A 15,932-nucleotide genomic window follows, 5' to 3' on the forward strand; every position below is an offset into this window, starting at 1 on the left:
ATATAGAAGACTGTATTCTACAACACGCAATATTTTCAAGCCCAAACAGAACCTTTACAAATATCAACCATATTCTAGGCAAGTGTCAAAAATGTTTAAAGAATTAAAATCACACAGAGTATATTCTCTGATCGTAATGCAATTAAGCTAGCAATCGATAATAAAAAGATAACCAGAAAATAGCCATACGTTTGGAAATTAATAAACACATTTCTAAATAACTTATTGTGGTCAAAGGATAAATCATGATAAAAATTAGAAAATGCTTTTAAATAAGCAATGATGAAAATACTAAATATCAAACATGTGGGATGCAGTGAAAGCTATACTTAGCTTTTTTTATGCCTGAATGTATATATAACAGGGGAAAACAGCTGAAAAGTAAGGAACTAAGCATTTATCTCAGGAACTTAGAAAAATAACAAACCAAACCACAAGGAAATAAAAGGAGGCCCTAATAAATACAAAGCAAAACTTAATGAAATAGGGGGGAAATATCCAACAGAGAGGGTAAGCTAAGCCAAAAGTGGGTCTTTGAAATACCCAGATATTTAATTAGCCCCTGACAAATTTATTTAAATGCTTCAGCTATTAAAAAAAAAAAGAGAAAACTATGTAAATTTTATGCCAATAAATTTGAAAATTTGAAATGAAATGTATACATTCCTGGAAAGGTAGCAAAATTAACTCAGAAAAAAATGGATTCTTGAAAACGCTGAATCAGTAGTGAAAAAAATCTTCCCCCAAATAAAACTCTAAGCACAGATGGCTTTATTGGCAGTTTCCACCAAATGTGTAAGGAACAAAAGATAAAATCTTATACAAACTCTTCCAGATAACAGAATAAGGGGTAACAACTCCAACTCACTTCATGACAGTAGGAAAACCTACGAAGAACAGTGAGAGAAGGAAAGTCATAGGTCAATCTTACTCACATTAGTAGCTTAGGAGCTGTGAGTGGGAAAATAAATGCAGGAAAAGTAATTGGATGAAATTCAATATTGATTCATAGTTTTTCAAATCTAAGCAAATTTGGAATAGAAAAGAATTTTTGAAGCTGGTGAGGAGTATCTACAGAAAGAAAGAAAGAGAGAGAGAGAGAAAGAGAGAGAGAGAAAGAAAGAAAGAAAGAGAGAGAAAGAAAGAGAGAAAGAAAGGAAGGAAGGAAGGAAGGAAAGAAGGAAGGAAGGAAAAGAAAAGAGAAGAAAGAAAAACAAAGCTACATCAAACATCTTCATAGTGGAATGACCATCACAATAAAATGATAAAGTTTCTGTGAGACGAGAAATAAGACAAGCATGCCCACAATCATAATTTCTATTCTACACCTGTATTTGGGTCCTAGACATCATAGTACTGGATAATAATAATAATGTATGCCAATTTAAAAAGAAAGAAAAAACTATTTCTTTTATATAGTACCTTGTGTATACTCTGGTTTCTCTTCAGATCATATAAACCCTTCACCTTTTACAGCACATGGTACAAAATTCAAAACTAAGCCAAATTAAACATTGGTGAAGTATATAAGGTGATAAAAACGTAAAGGAAAGTGAGGAAATGTTTACTATCGGAATCAGGATAGTGGCTGCCTTTGGGGGAAGGGCTGTGGGGTGGAGCGGGGCGACTACAGAGGGCTTCCATGTTCCCTTCTAGACTTGGGTGGTGGTCCCATGGGTATTTATTTTATAATTCTTCTTTAAGCTGTACATATATGATCTACAGACTTTTCCGTATCACATTCAATATCCCAATTTTTTTAAATGCCAGTGGAAAACCAGGAATCTTCCACACGAGCAAAGACTCCCCAGAATGGAGGGAAGCGTAGAAAGAGCCCCACCCCCTCACTTTCCAGCCGTCCAGCCGAGGCCCAGAGAGGGGTGACCTGCCTCCAGCCCCACCCCCATGGCGCTTCTGCGTCCAGCCCAGAGTCTTTTCAACACAGGAAGTACTGGTTCGTGGTTATGAAGAATTTGCTTGCTGAAACCCATTAGCTTGAGTGCCAGAGTCTTGACAAGGAGGACCACGCCCTACGGAGCAGCGCCTGGGACAGGAAAAGCGCCTCCTGCAGGGCCGCTGGGCTGGGGAGCCGGTGCCGGGGCTGACGCAGCCTGGGAGGTGAGGGCTCTGTGATCTGCGGTCACCCGGGCTCTCCGGCCCCGCAGGGCCCTGGGCTCCTGGTCCTGGGATACAACAGCTGGACCAAGAAGCCACGTGGTGGGTCTGTGGGAATCTTTCAGTTGCGTCACGATTAAAAAGCCAACATGCCTGGCAGTGTGCGAACCGGCAGGACGGGCCGTGGCTGAATCCAAGTGCGCTGGACGCTGTCCCTCCCCCGCCCCCTCGGCTCTGCTCTCCCTCCGGCTTCTGGCCGAGTGGGCTCTTCCAGGTGGCAGGACAATGGCCATTGTAGCCCCTGGACGCCCGCCACTCCAGGACACCAGCACAAAGGCTCCTCCTCTCTCCACGGGTCCTGGGACAACGCCTGTGAACGTGGCTGAACCGCTCAGACCGAGAGCAGAGAGCGTTTCCAGAAGAAATCCGGGAGGGGGCCACCAAAAGGAGGGGCAAGAACGGTGGGGAGCTCAGGACAACAGGTGCCCACCGGGGCTGACGTGGCAAGTCACACACATGTTCCGTCTGTTCCAAAACCAAATTTCAGTGGCTCTGGATGATCCATTTCCCTGTGCAATTCACTACCATTAACACAGGTGAGTGCGAAATGGATCAGCCCCTCTGGAGGTCCTGGTAGCCCCACCGTCGCATCACACATGAGACCCGCTTTCTGGGAGAAAACACTTGCCTGTCCGGTCATTGCAACATTCGGCAAGTGCGTGTGGGAGGGACGAGGGGTCAGGCGCAGTCCCAACCTCTGTCCTCATGGGGCTTACACTCCAGCGGGAGGGACAGAGCAGCCAGTGCAGAGGTCCTGAGGGAGCCAGCCGGGTGTGCTGGGTGGCCAGACGTTCTTAAGGCGTCAGCTGATACGTGCTCTGCAGAGAAATGAATGCAGGGAAAGCAGGTTAGGCAATCCCAGCAAAGGCAGCAGGGAGAGGGGCTCTCTGTTTCGTATGAGGAGGTCAGCTGACCTGGCAAGGTCACCTCTGAGCGAGCAGGAAGGAAGAAGGAGCCATGCGGGGATCTGGAGAGAGAGCATTCCAAGCAGGGGGCACCGAGTGCAGAGACCTGAGTGAGAGCGGCTGCGTGTCGTGACAGAGTCCCAGTGGCCCAGGAAAGCTGACACACGCAAGCACAGCCAAGGCACACAGTGGCGAGGCTTAGCGGTCGGGGTCGAAGACTAAACACCCCAGGACCACCACCAGGGCCGGAACACGGTGGGTAAGAGCTGTAAGCCACACCCGGATGGGGCCCCGCTCTCCTGCTTCGCGTCGTGTGGTCTCAGAGCAGGTTCTGTCCATTCCAAGCTTCTGTTTCCTCTCCTGCAAGTGGATGTGGTGCCTTTCGCTCCTCCCAGCCCAGCGCCAGCGCTGTCTGCACCGGCCGTCCGCGCGTTCTCGTTTTCCACAAGGCGCTGAGGTTTCCCTCCGGCCGCCCGTGTGCCCAATCACTCCTCTGTCTCTACCCAGCTCGGTCTGTCACCACGTTGCCTCCACCCTTCCTAGCCCATCAGTCCCTGCATCCTGGCCTGGACACCCAGGGCCTGAGCTGTGTGGACCCCAACACCCCCACTGCCCCTCACCCCCCACCCAGGCTGACTCACTGCTCCTCCAGCCTGTCTCTTCTCCCGTCTTTCCCACGGCAGTAAACTCTTCCCACTGTGCAGACTACAAGCTTGCAGTGTTGCTGACTTCCTTTCTTTTCTCACCCCTGTGTCTAATCCATCAACGAATCCTGGTGGCTCTGTGTAAAACCACTGTATCATCAGATCTGACGGTTTCCACCTTTCTACCCAGCCTGGGACCAGGCCACCGTCCTGGATGCTTGCCGTCCCCTAAGAAGTGGCCCACTCCCAGTCTTGCCCCTAAAATGTGGGCATTTCACGCCACGCCTCTGTCCAGTGGCATCCCTCTGGCCTCCAAAGTCCCCCTGGTCTGGCTTCCTGCTCCCCCTTGGCCAGTCTCCCCACTCCTACTGCCCAGCCGCACTGGAGCGTGCCTGGCCACCCAGCACACCCGCTGGCTCCCTCAGGACCTCTGCACTGGCTGTTCCTTTCCCCCAAGGCAGCTGTCTGACTCCCTCCTTCGCTTCCTTCAAATCTCTGTGAAGATGTCACCCCTTCACACAGCCTCCCCTACACAGCCCGAGTGAAATGGCCACCCTCCCCATCCCCACCTGTGTCCTTACTGCACTGTGTCTTTCTCTGTTACACAGTCTAGCCTCTGAGATGTGATGTGTTCATTTGAGCATGTGTCTTTACGTGTTTCTCCCCACAAGACTGCAAATTTCACGAGGGCACAGGCTGTTTTGGTCCTGCTGGTGCAGTGTCCCCAGGGCCTAGAGCAGTGCCCGTCTCTAGCAGGACAAATGCATGCAAGGATGAGACAAACACCTGCCATCCTGTTCCTCCATTTCCTCGGTGGCCCATTTTAGTGGAAGATATGCATCTTCCAAAAATGCAAATCGGATCACACCCATACCTTAGGGTAGCCTTTAGGAAGCATCGTAAGCATCGCATTTTCCTCAAGTTAAGTCCAAAATGCCTCATGTGGCCTCGGAGGCTCCGCGCAGTCTCACCCCTTCCTACCGCTCCAGACTCCTCTTCAGCAGCCTGCTTGCTCGTTCTGCTGCATGGTGAACAGTTAGTTCTCTTTTCCTTAAATCCTCCTAGTTTTTGAAGCCTCAGGACCTTTAAATTTGTTCTTCACTCAAAGAGGAACACTTTTCCTCCCACGTTTATGACTCCACTTAATGTCACTTCCTAGGGGAACTTTGGATGGATGGATGGATAGATGGATGGAAGGAGGGATGGAGGGAAGGAAGGATGGAGGGAGGGATGGAGGGATGGATGGAGGGAAGGACGTATGGAGGGATTGATGGAGGGATGGACGAATGGAGGGAAGGAAGGGTGGATGGATGGATGAAGGGATGGATGGATGGAGGGAAGGAAGGATGGATGGATGGACGAAGGGATGGATGGATGGATAGATGGATGGAAGGAGGGATGGAGGGAGGGAAGGAGGGAGGGAGGGATGGAGGGATGGATGGAGGGAAGGACGTATGGAGGGATTGATGGAGGGATGGACGAATGGAGGGAAGGAAGGATGGATGGCTGGACGAAGGGATGGATGGATGGATAGATGGATGGAAGGAGGGATGGAGGGAGGGAAGGAGGGAGGGAGGGATGGAGGGATGGATGGAGGGAAGGACGTATGGAGGGATTGATGGAGGGATGGACGAATGGAGGGAAGGAAGGGTGGATGGATGGATGAAGGGATGGATGGATGGAGGGAAGGAAGGATGGATGGATGGACGAAGGGATAGATGGATGGATAGATGGATGGAAGGAGGGATGGAGGGATGGATGGATGGATGATGGGCAGGTGAATAAATGAATGAAGCTGCATTTAATTGCACTCAGTTTCTTAGAAATGCAGACACTGCCTCTGGATCAGGCTCTTGGAGATATATACACACTCTGGAAGTCTGGTAACCAGAAGAGTCCACAGAGGTCAATGAGCTCCCAGCCGCCACCTTGCCGGCTAAGCAGTGCAGACCTGCCCCTGCCAGCACCTCTCTGATGGCCCCAGGGACCAGCAGATCCACACTCCCCGGCTCCTAAACCCAGAAGTGGTCACCATAGTGCTGAGAGACTCAGGAGCCAGGCCAGCCACCTCTACTCCCAGCTCTGCCACCTCCTCCTGGTGACCAAGATACTCACCCCCACTGTGTGTTGGATTCCTCATCTGTAAAATGGGGTCACGAGGACCAAATGTCTACATGGAAAGACTCAGATATACCACACAGCTTCTGGTGCTTCTTGTGGTTACCTGGGCAACACCAAAATATTGGCATAAAAACGAGGACATGAGTAAACTGGTCCCAACCTCCCCTTCTAGCCTCTAGTTATGGGCTGACTGTGTCCCCCAGATTCACATGTTGAAGCCCTCCTGGGCATGACAGTGTTGGGCGGTAGAGTCACGAGAGAGCTGGCTTCCTGTCTCTCCTTCCTCCGCGTGAGGACACAGTGAGAAGCCCGGCCGTCTGCAGCCTGGGAGACGGCCCCCGCCAGAGCCCAGCTGGACCTCCAGCCTCCAGATGGTGAGAAGTCAAGTTTGCTGTGTAAGCCGCCTGCCTGTGACAATTGGGTACAGCCGCCGAGCAGACGTCTCGAGCAGACGAGCACCGCCTCTGCACAGACACATGCCCTCTGCTCCCTTCACTGAAACGTCTACGAAGCACCTGGCGTGTGTCACGCCACCCTGTGTGCACGTACGTGTGCCGAGGACACACCCGACCCTGTGCTTCCCTACCCGCGTCCACTCACAGCCGGGCCACGCCTGGACGGAGCCTCCGTGCCGCCTCCCGGGGCTCTGCAGGCCCCACCGTGCACACGGTGTCTGCATGCCACGTGCTACATGTAAACACCGGCCAACCCTCCGCGGTGCTGCGATGTCCCCCGTCCCACCTCCCCCCACGACCGCAGTTGCTCCAGAGTCTAGGTTTTAGCCACTTTTGAATCCTGCCCTTTGCAAAGCCAGACCTCAGCTAGGCTGGGTGCGTAATAAATAGTGGGTCCTCCAAAAGGTGTCCTGAGTCAGTGGATGAAGCAGACGAAGGTGTGTCAGGCCAGTGGCTAAGCAAGCCCACGTCTCCAGGAAAAGGCGAGTCTTCCCGGGAAAGGGCTCTTTAAGGCGCTCGCTGGCCCCAGGGCGCCTCCTTAGTGCGGGCTGCCCCTGGCCCCTCCAGGCAGCCCTCACACCCACCCTGTTCCTCTGTCCCCAGAAAGCTCAGATCGGCTGTACGTGCTCACAGCACCTTCTGTTCTTTCCCTTTAGAGCCAAGTTCAATACTCAAAGGAATTCTGCACTTGCCCTCACTCTTCCTCCACCCTGATGTTGTATTACAAAAATTTCCAAACACACAGGAAAGTTGAAAGAAGTACGTGAGCCTGCACACACCCACCATCTGGGATCTTTGATTAATACACCGCAGTCTCCACCCCTCCACCCACCTGTCAGCCCACCTGCCTGCTGACGCATCTCCGGGTAAGTTCCAGACCTCGGTGCCCATCACCCCACACTGCAGCTTGCTCACCAGTCGCTGGAGTTCAGTGTTTGTTTCTAGCTTCTTTCTCGGGAAGGAGAGATAAAGTTCAGATTCGGTGAAAGGCACAGATCTTACGTGTACCGTTTGGTGAGTTTTGCCGATGGGCTGCATCTTTGTCACCCAAACCCCTAACAGGACACAGAACGTGCCCACCTCCCCAGAGCGCCCCCAGGGCCCCTTCCCTGTCGGCGTTGCCCATGCTCCCAGAGGCCACCGTCCTCTGATATTGTTCACCATCGATGAGCTCAGCCTGGAATGTCACACAAGTGGACTGGTTTGGTATGAGGCTTCCAAAGGACGGCACAGATCAGCGGTTTGTTCCTGATGATTGCTGCATAGCATTCTGGTGTGTGAATTTACCACGGTTTGTTTCTCCTGTCCTGTTGAGGGCCACCTGGGCTCTTTCAAGCGTGGGTCTATTATGAATAAAACCGCTGTCAGCATTCCTGCCCCAACTTCTCATCTCGGGCGCGTGTAGGATTCTGTGTCTTGGACAGCAGGGGGTGTCCGCGAGCCAGCGGATGGAAACTCCAGATGGCTTCTCCAGGAGGAGAAAGCATCCCCCGTACAACCATCCCTCACGGGCGATCTCAGCGAGACAGTCGTTATACCGAATATTAATGAATCTGTCAGGAGGACGGAGCTTAGTTATCAAAAGCCGGTTCCAACGGGTGTGACTGGTGCCCAAGCGTGGAGGGTCCTCGTGGTCCAGGGAGGCTGCCCAGGGGGACAGGACGAGGGGAAGAGGCGGGGGAGAGACGGATGAGGCCCCCTCAGCACTGGGGCCTCGCCTGTGGGCATCTTCCCCAGGGCCTGGCGTGGATGTGCCCGCTGGTGTCCTCATGCCAGGCGCCGGGACGGGCATCCTTCCTGGTGCGCTCTGTGACGGAAGTCCTCAGGGAGACCCTGCAGGGCCACCACTGCTGCCCCTCAGTGCTCCAGTGACCTCTGTGTTTCTCACGCATCGTGTCCCGGGTGCGCTGCGTCTTCCCCGAGACGTGTCAAGGGCTAGAAGCCCCTGGAGACAGCTTCACCTGGACGAACAGAGTGAGGCTTGAGGCTTGAAGGAGTGAGACGCAGCGTGGTGCAAAATCTCCGTGCAGCTTTCAGAGTCACCGGGAGTCTTGTTTCAGGTGCTGAGTCCTCGCCCCGTCCCCAGGCATCAGTAGGTCTGGGGTGGGCCCTGGGAATGTGCCGCTCGATGGGTTTGGAAGCCGCTGGTCTGGGCAGCTGGCGGGAGTGAGGCCGGGGGTGCAGTATCAGGGCCTGAGTGACCCTGTGACCTATAAGGTCCCTATGCTCTCTAGGGGCACAGGAGTGAGCGAGGAACGCCCCCTGGGCACCGGGACCCCCGTCTGCACGGAGACCAATCTGACCTGAGAAGACGGCCCGAGAGAGGCAGTGAGCGGCCTAGAGGTGAGTGTGCCCTTGGGGCAAACCCGGCAGCTTGTCCCAGCTCCCCAGGGCTAGGGGTGCTGGTGCCTCGGGCAGGAGGGCGGGGCAGCCTCCAAGGTTGACTCCATCCCCTGTGGGCAGATGGTGCGTCCAGGGGTGAAGCGGAAAAGTCACAGGGGCTGGGGTGAGTCTGCCGGTGGTCCAAGGCTAGAACGTACTTGTGGCTTCAAGTGCCCGGCCTTGAGCTGAAGGACGTGGCCCTTGCCAGAGTTCTGGGCCAGCTGTGCAGGCGGCTGGGGGACCTGGCCCACCCCCCTCTGCCCACGTGTGCCTGGGCCCCTGGCTCAGACCCACACCCCCCTTCCCTGTCCTGGTCTCTCGTCCACACACGTGCCCTCTGGACCTGTCGCGTCCAGCGGCTGTCCTCCCGTCCAGCCTGCCGTATCCTAGTGGTCCCCAAGTCCGCATCCAGCCTGCACTTGGATGTGTGCTCCGAGACACGTCCAGCATCAGCAGCCCCAAGGGAAGCGCCCTGCCCACGCCCCTCCCGCTCAGTGGCTCCTCTGTATTCCAGACTTGGCAAATAGCATGCCCCGCCCACCCCGGTCACCTGAGTCAGCCCTGTCCCCTGCAACTTGGGCTCAGCATCTCCCGCTGAGCAATGTCCTCGTGGCCTTCTCTGTGCAGCCCCAGCTGGGTCCCTCTGGCAAATTCCAGAAAGAGCCCCATTGTTCCCCAGGATTCAGGGACCAGGCTTCACTAAGCAGGGCAGGGCTCTGGGGGCAATGTCTCAGTGCTTTGGGTGAGAGCTCTGCCACCCTGGGTGCAGCCAGGGGCTTCCAACTAGGGGCAGAGCCACTGCCTGGTGGCCGGGTTCCGCCTGCTATTCTGGGACCCACCCAGCTCTGGCCCTTCAGTCCCTGGTCTGACGGATGCAGCCTGGACTTCCCCAGCCAGCGGTCCCCAGGCTTTTCAGACTGGTCACCTTAGCTGTACCACTGCCCCCACAGGCCCTGTCTTTTTAGGGATAAGAACGTGCGGTGAGACCAGGCCTTGGAGCCTGGAAGGCCTGTTTTCAAATCCCAGCTCATCACCGGACCTCTCCGGGCCTCAGTCTCCTTGTAAAACCTCAGGCAGGGGGCGCCTTTGTCCCCCTCACCGCCAGCAAAGGGCAGTACTCCAGGCAGCCCTCTCCGATCAAGGGAGGGCTCAGCATTTCGCATCCACGTGATGGCCTGACCCGGCAGCTGCTCCCCGCCCAGCGGTTCAGGGCGTTTGCAAGCGTCAGCTCAGCCCCTTAGAGGCCCCCCTAGTCCCCACAGTCTCTTTCCCTGGCCCCTGGTGTGCTGGGGAAGGGGGACACGGGGAGGGGGCCGGGGGCTGAGCTCCTGGACCTGGGCTCACGGTCTGAGCTGCGCCTGCTGGGCCTGAGGGCTGAGATGAGCTTCTCCCCACGGGCGGGGCCGCAGACATCATGTGTTTGGTGTGTGGGCCCCTGGCCACCGTGCTTGTCATTACACACGGCGCGGCCTGCCATCCCTCCCAGCTGGGGAGCAGCTGAGCTAGTGCTTCACGTAAAAGGGGCAAAAAAACAGCCCCGCCCGGCGCCCCCAGGACGGCCGTCCAGACTCGGCAGGAGCACACCTCCCTCCGGAGCCTCTCCCTGTTTTGAACATTTCAGGCATAGGCAGGCTCTTATCAAAGTGCAGCCTCTCCTTGGAAAGGATCCCGTTCCTCCACCGCCACCGGGGACGGGAGCTGGAGCGGACCAGACCCGGTGAGAGCGCACGGCGAGAGCACACAGTTTACAGCTCTAAGCGATTCATCACGCCGGCCGCTCCTGAAAGCAGCCTGCTGCAGCCCGGCCATCGCGGGGCCCTCGTGGAAAAGCCCACGTTTTACTGGAAGAGGACGGGAAACAGAGCCGTGCAATCGGAGCCCGGCTCTGCGTCCCAGGATAGCATGTCCGCGAGGACGCCCGAGTCCTAGAAGGTGAAGGATAAGCCCTCCCGAAAGGTTCTGGCCCTCGCGGCCAGGCTCGTGCACTTCTCGGATGGCCACCCCCCACCGGCAGCACCCAGGGCACTAGGGAAACAAATGACCTGCATATTCCGTGCCCAGGGCAGCTCTTCCGTGTCCCTGTGAGACCCCACCTGAGGCTTTTTAAAATCATTTCCGGGTCACGCAGAATGTCCTCCATCGGTCCTGGCCAGGGCCACCATCAGACCTCCTCCTCCCCAGTGACAGCCCCGACCTAAGGGGTCAGCGCAGAGGGGACACTGCCTGGGCTGGAGTCACACTGACTGTCCCTCGGGGCTCTGGGGACGCTGGGCCTCTCACCTGAGGTCCCTGGCGGTGGGGTCACGGCTGCTTGCTGCCCTTTCGGACGGTACCTCCAGCCTCCTGCTTGCCTTCCGGGGCCCTGCTGGCCAGACCTAGACACCCCCAGGCCCCCCTCCACCCGCCAGAGCCCACCTGGGCCTGGGGAACGGACACTTTGGCCTGCTGGCCACGGGCGTCTGCGTCCTCCCGATCTCATCCTCTATCCAGAGCTGGGTGGGCGGCATCACCCCAACTCCTCCTCCCCGTGCAAGGACTGCACAGACGCTTGGGGCCCAGGGGCCTGGGGAACGGAGCAGTGCCCCCAGGGCCCCTTGGAGTGAGCGGTCACGAGCTGCAAATGAAACCAGTTTGCATGGCGTGTCCCCTCTTCCACCTTGCTGCTTGGATGCAGGCGTGGTGCCCTGTGTGTGGTGGGGGGGGAAGCAGGTGGGTGCTGTGCTGGGAGAGGGGACGGGGCCCTGAAGCCATTTGCAGGGATGACCAGGTGACCAGAGGAAGGAGGTGAAGGCAGTGCGGGGCCGTGAGGGTGGAGGTGAGCGGTCTGGGGTGGGGATGCTGAAACACAGACTAGAGAACCCGCCAGGACCGGCAGCGGTCACAGCTTGAGACGGAAACGGTCTTCATTGTCTCAGCTGGAATCCCGCTCCACGTGTGAGCTGGAGCGTCTTCTCACGTGTTCACTGGCCTTTTGAGTTTGTCGTTTGTGAGGGCCCATTCTTGTCCATTTACCGGTGGCTCGTCTGTAGTTTGCCGGGATTTACTGGGCCATTTACACATTCCCGCACTCATCCTTCGCCTGCCCTGTGGCTTGCAGGTGGCCCCTTCCCGTCCTAGTCACCTTATGTCCCCAAATTCCCTTCACTTCGGTAAACTGTACCCTCCTCTTATTAAAAAAAAAAAAAAGAGCAGTAACCCTCCCACCTGACTGCGTTGTTGTGAGGTCAGATGGTACCTTAAATGTCAAGGCTCGGAGCTTCGAGCGGCGCACAGTAAGGTGACAGAGGTTGTCATATCAATTTTTTCTTTTAAGGACATGCTGTATCTTTAAAATCATTAATAATGCCTTTTCAAATTTTCCTGCAAAATTAAACAATTTTCTTCGTATCTTGAACAATTCTTTTAAAGTTTATTCTTAGATATTTTGTTTGTTGCTCTTACGAATGTTTTCCACTTTCAAACTGCTAATCTGGAAGAAAGTAGTGGATTTTTCTGTGCTAACCTTACTACACACATTTTACTGATTCTTATTTGTTCAAAGACTCTCTCCCTTGGCTGTCTTCAACTTTCTAGGTAAACAACTTTATTATTCTTTGTTAATTCATTAATTTAATTAACAAATATTACCTGAACACCTGCCAAAAGTCAGGCCTGGTTCTAGGTGTTCATCGTACATTGGTGAACCCAAAAGACCAATGGAAGTTCCTGCCCTCATGGAACTTACATGGGGTGGGGATGAGGGGGGGGTCAACAGTGACCGTTTTGCATATTCCTTTTTGACATCTTAAAATGTTCAATTCTCAGGACTTCCCTGGCGGTCCAGTGGTTGAGACTCCGTGCTTCCAATGTAAGGGTTGTGGGTTCGATTCCTGGTTGGGGAACTAAGATCCCACATGCCAGATTTTCATTTCTCCTTCCTGCCTTCCTGCATTGCCTCAGACCTCCAGACCAGAACGGTCACAGGTGCCCTGGCTCGTTACTGACTTCATGGAAATGCACTAGCATTTCACTGTTAGTACGATGCTTGCTGTAGGTTTCAGGTGAGTCCCTTCATCAGGAAGACTTCTTAGTTGAAGTAAAGGAAACCAGCTCCAGCTGATGTCCGTGGAAAAGGGATTTTTCTGAAGGAATATTGGAGGGTACACAGAATTGCTGGAAAGGCCCAAGGACTAGCCATGAAAAATGGCAGGGACAAAGGGCAGCTACACAGCCAGCACAGCAGAAGTCAGACTGCACACCTGGTGCAGTTAGGAAACCGCTGGACGAAACAGAAACGCTTGTTCCGTTGCCAGGCAGCACCAGGCACTGGAGGCTGCCGCTACCACAGGTACTCCAGGAAGCGGAGAGCTGCTCTTCCCCTACCCAGCTGGGAGGGAGGCTAAGGATGCGAGACCCAGTGTCTTAAGTTCCTATAAATGAAAAGTTGGGAATTCAGGCACTGAGCAGGGCTTCAGGAGTTGAGCAGCCAACAAAAATTATTAAATGTCTCCTACACATTAATTAATTAACTGAGGACCTCCACCCCCTTCCCAGCTCACCAAGCTTGTCTTTGGTGTGTGTGTGTTGTCATGAATGCATACTGAATAATTATTTGCTTCTAAAATGATTATTCTTAATCTTTGATCTGTCAGGTATTTCATAAGATGATCAAGATATTTTTTCTTCTTTAATCTTTTATTAAATATACTATTACACCATCCTTACATTCCCAGGAGAGACCCTCCTTGTTGTAATGTATTAATCTTCTTTAGAACTCAATTTGCTATCATTCTACTCAGTATGTTTGCAGGTGTATTTCTTTTTTTTAAAATTAATTTATTTAATTTATTTATTTCTGTCTGCGTTGGGTCTTCGTTGCTACGTGCGGGCTTTCTCTAGTTACGGCCAGCGGGGGCTACTCTTTGTCGCTGTGCGCAGGCTTCTCATTGTGGTGGCTTCTCTTGTTGCAGAGCAGGGGCTCTAGAGTGCAGGCTCAGTAGTTGTGGTGCACGGGCTTAGTTGCTCCGCGGCATGTGGGATCTTCCCAGACCAGGGCTCGAACCCGTGACCCCTATGTTGGCAGGCGGATTCTTAACCACTGTGCCACCAGGGAAGTCCCAATACTGATGTATTATTATTAAAGTGCATGTTTTATTCTTATCTTCTTCGTGTTTACCTGAAATCCTTTTTCTGCCCCAGGAGGCGACCCTGGACACCACATTTCATTTAGTCGAGTCCCCCTTGGCTCCTCTTGGCTGTGACTGTTTCTCGGTGTTTCTGTATTTTTGATGACTTGACGATTGGAGGAGCGGGGAGTTTGTAGAATGTCCCTCTGCTGGGCATTGTCTGGTGGCTGAACTGGGGTGGTGTGTTTTTAGAAGGGAGACACGGAGGAGGTGCCCTTCTCATCACGTCCTATCAGGGGTACGTACTCTCAACACGATGCATTTCTGCTGATGTTGACCTTGACCCCCTGGCCGCGGTCGTGTCTGTCAGGTGTCTTCACTGTCCAGTGGCTCCTTCTGTGTCCACACTGTACTCTTTGGGAGGAAGTCACTCTGCACGGCCCACACTTAGGGGGAGTCGTGCTACACTCCTGGGGGCACGACATCTATGTCACTTACTCGGGATTTTTCTGTGAGGGAGATTTGTCTCTTTTCCCTCGTTTACTTGCTTATTCAATCATTTAATCTACGTTAACACGGACGTGGGAATTTCATTCTTTGGGTGATAACCCACTGCTACGTCATTGCTCACAGAGCTCCAGCTGGCCCCCGTGTCTTTTCAACACCCCCTTCTCACTATGGCTTCAGTGAATATTTTTAAATCAAAATAATATACACCCAGACAGAAAAATCAAAATCATACAGGTCACAAAATGAAGAGTGGAGATCTCTTATCTCACTCCTGAGAAGCAGCCATTTTTAACCACTTTTGCTTCCAGTTCTTCAGGTAATAACCAACATAGCTTTGAAAAATAGATGTGAATAACTCTTTTTTCAAGTTAGGACAGCATCTACTGACTCCCTCATGAAAAATAAGAGATTAGCTCACTTCCCTATCGATTTATCCCTAGTTTTGATATTGGAACTAAACATGTTTTCTATTTAGGTCTTTTTAAAAATAATATACTTAAGTATCTATTTCTGGTTCTATAAACTTTAGACAGCACCTCCTGGTGTCTGCTCCCCTAGACGGCAAAACAGAGCCTCAACGTTGCCCTTCTCCTCGGGCCCCTAGTCTCCCCACCTTGTCAGGGCGCGTGAGTGGGGAGACCTGCCCTGTCCACCTCCTGCTCCCCCTCTCCACCAATGCCAGCACGAAAAGGGCTTCTGTTAATATCGTCAGCAGGGTGGTCTCAAGCTGGGGTGCACCTGGGTACACAGGAAGACTTTTCAAGGAGGGAGAGGCAGGATAGTTTGAAATAAATTGTCCTAAAATTTTCCTAAAATTGATCTGCCTGTGAACAGTTTCTCCCCACCCCCTTCCACCATCACCTCCTCCTACTCGCATCCCTTCAATGCTGTGGAGCTTGCTCCGGGCTGTGGAGCTTGCTCTGGGCTGTGCAAACCATTACGTTTACAGTGATGCTGTCAAAAGGCTAGGCCTCAGGCCTCTCTCGCGTGGGGTTCTCCGAGTGCTGGAAGTTGCTGGGAGTTGTAGAGGGTTCCACACGGGGAGGGAAAACCAGGTGCAGTAAGAAACATTTCCATTTAAACACTTTCAGGTAATTGCCTATAGACACTTCAGAGGACTTGGAAAATCTGTAAGTTTCAGTGAGCTTAGCAGGTTGCAGGATGCGACAGTACCCAAAAATCCAGTATGTTTCTATATGTTATCAGTGAGCAACCAAATGAAATATAACCATAGTAATCACAATAACATAAAAATACGAACACTTAGGGATACATCTGACAAAAGATGTGCAAGCCCTGTACACCGAAGACTACAAGATATTGCTGAGAAAAATCAAAGAAGACCTAAATAACAGAGAAACACACGGTGTTCATGGGCTGGAAGGCTCCACGTGGGCAGCTTCCCGGGTGAGGGGGACCGAGGCGCTGGGAGAGGCACCAAGGCAGGGGTGCATTGTCCGGGGGGCTTTGCAGTTTGTCCTCTGCGGGGACGCTGCTTGCTGTTTTCCCCGGCTGTACCCCCTGGCGCAGGGCTGGGACAGGGCGCCGTTTGGTAAATGCGCGTTGACCAAGTGAGAACGAGGGTCCGGCTGAAAGGAAGGCCGGCGCTTCCACATCCAGAGAGAAAGCTGAGAA

The sequence above is a fragment of the Balaenoptera acutorostrata genome, chromosome 16 (genome assembly GCF_949987535.1).
Source record: "Balaenoptera acutorostrata chromosome 16, mBalAcu1.1, whole genome shotgun sequence".
In the NCBI taxonomy this organism is placed as follows: Eukaryota; Metazoa; Chordata; class Mammalia; order Artiodactyla; family Balaenopteridae; genus Balaenoptera; species Balaenoptera acutorostrata.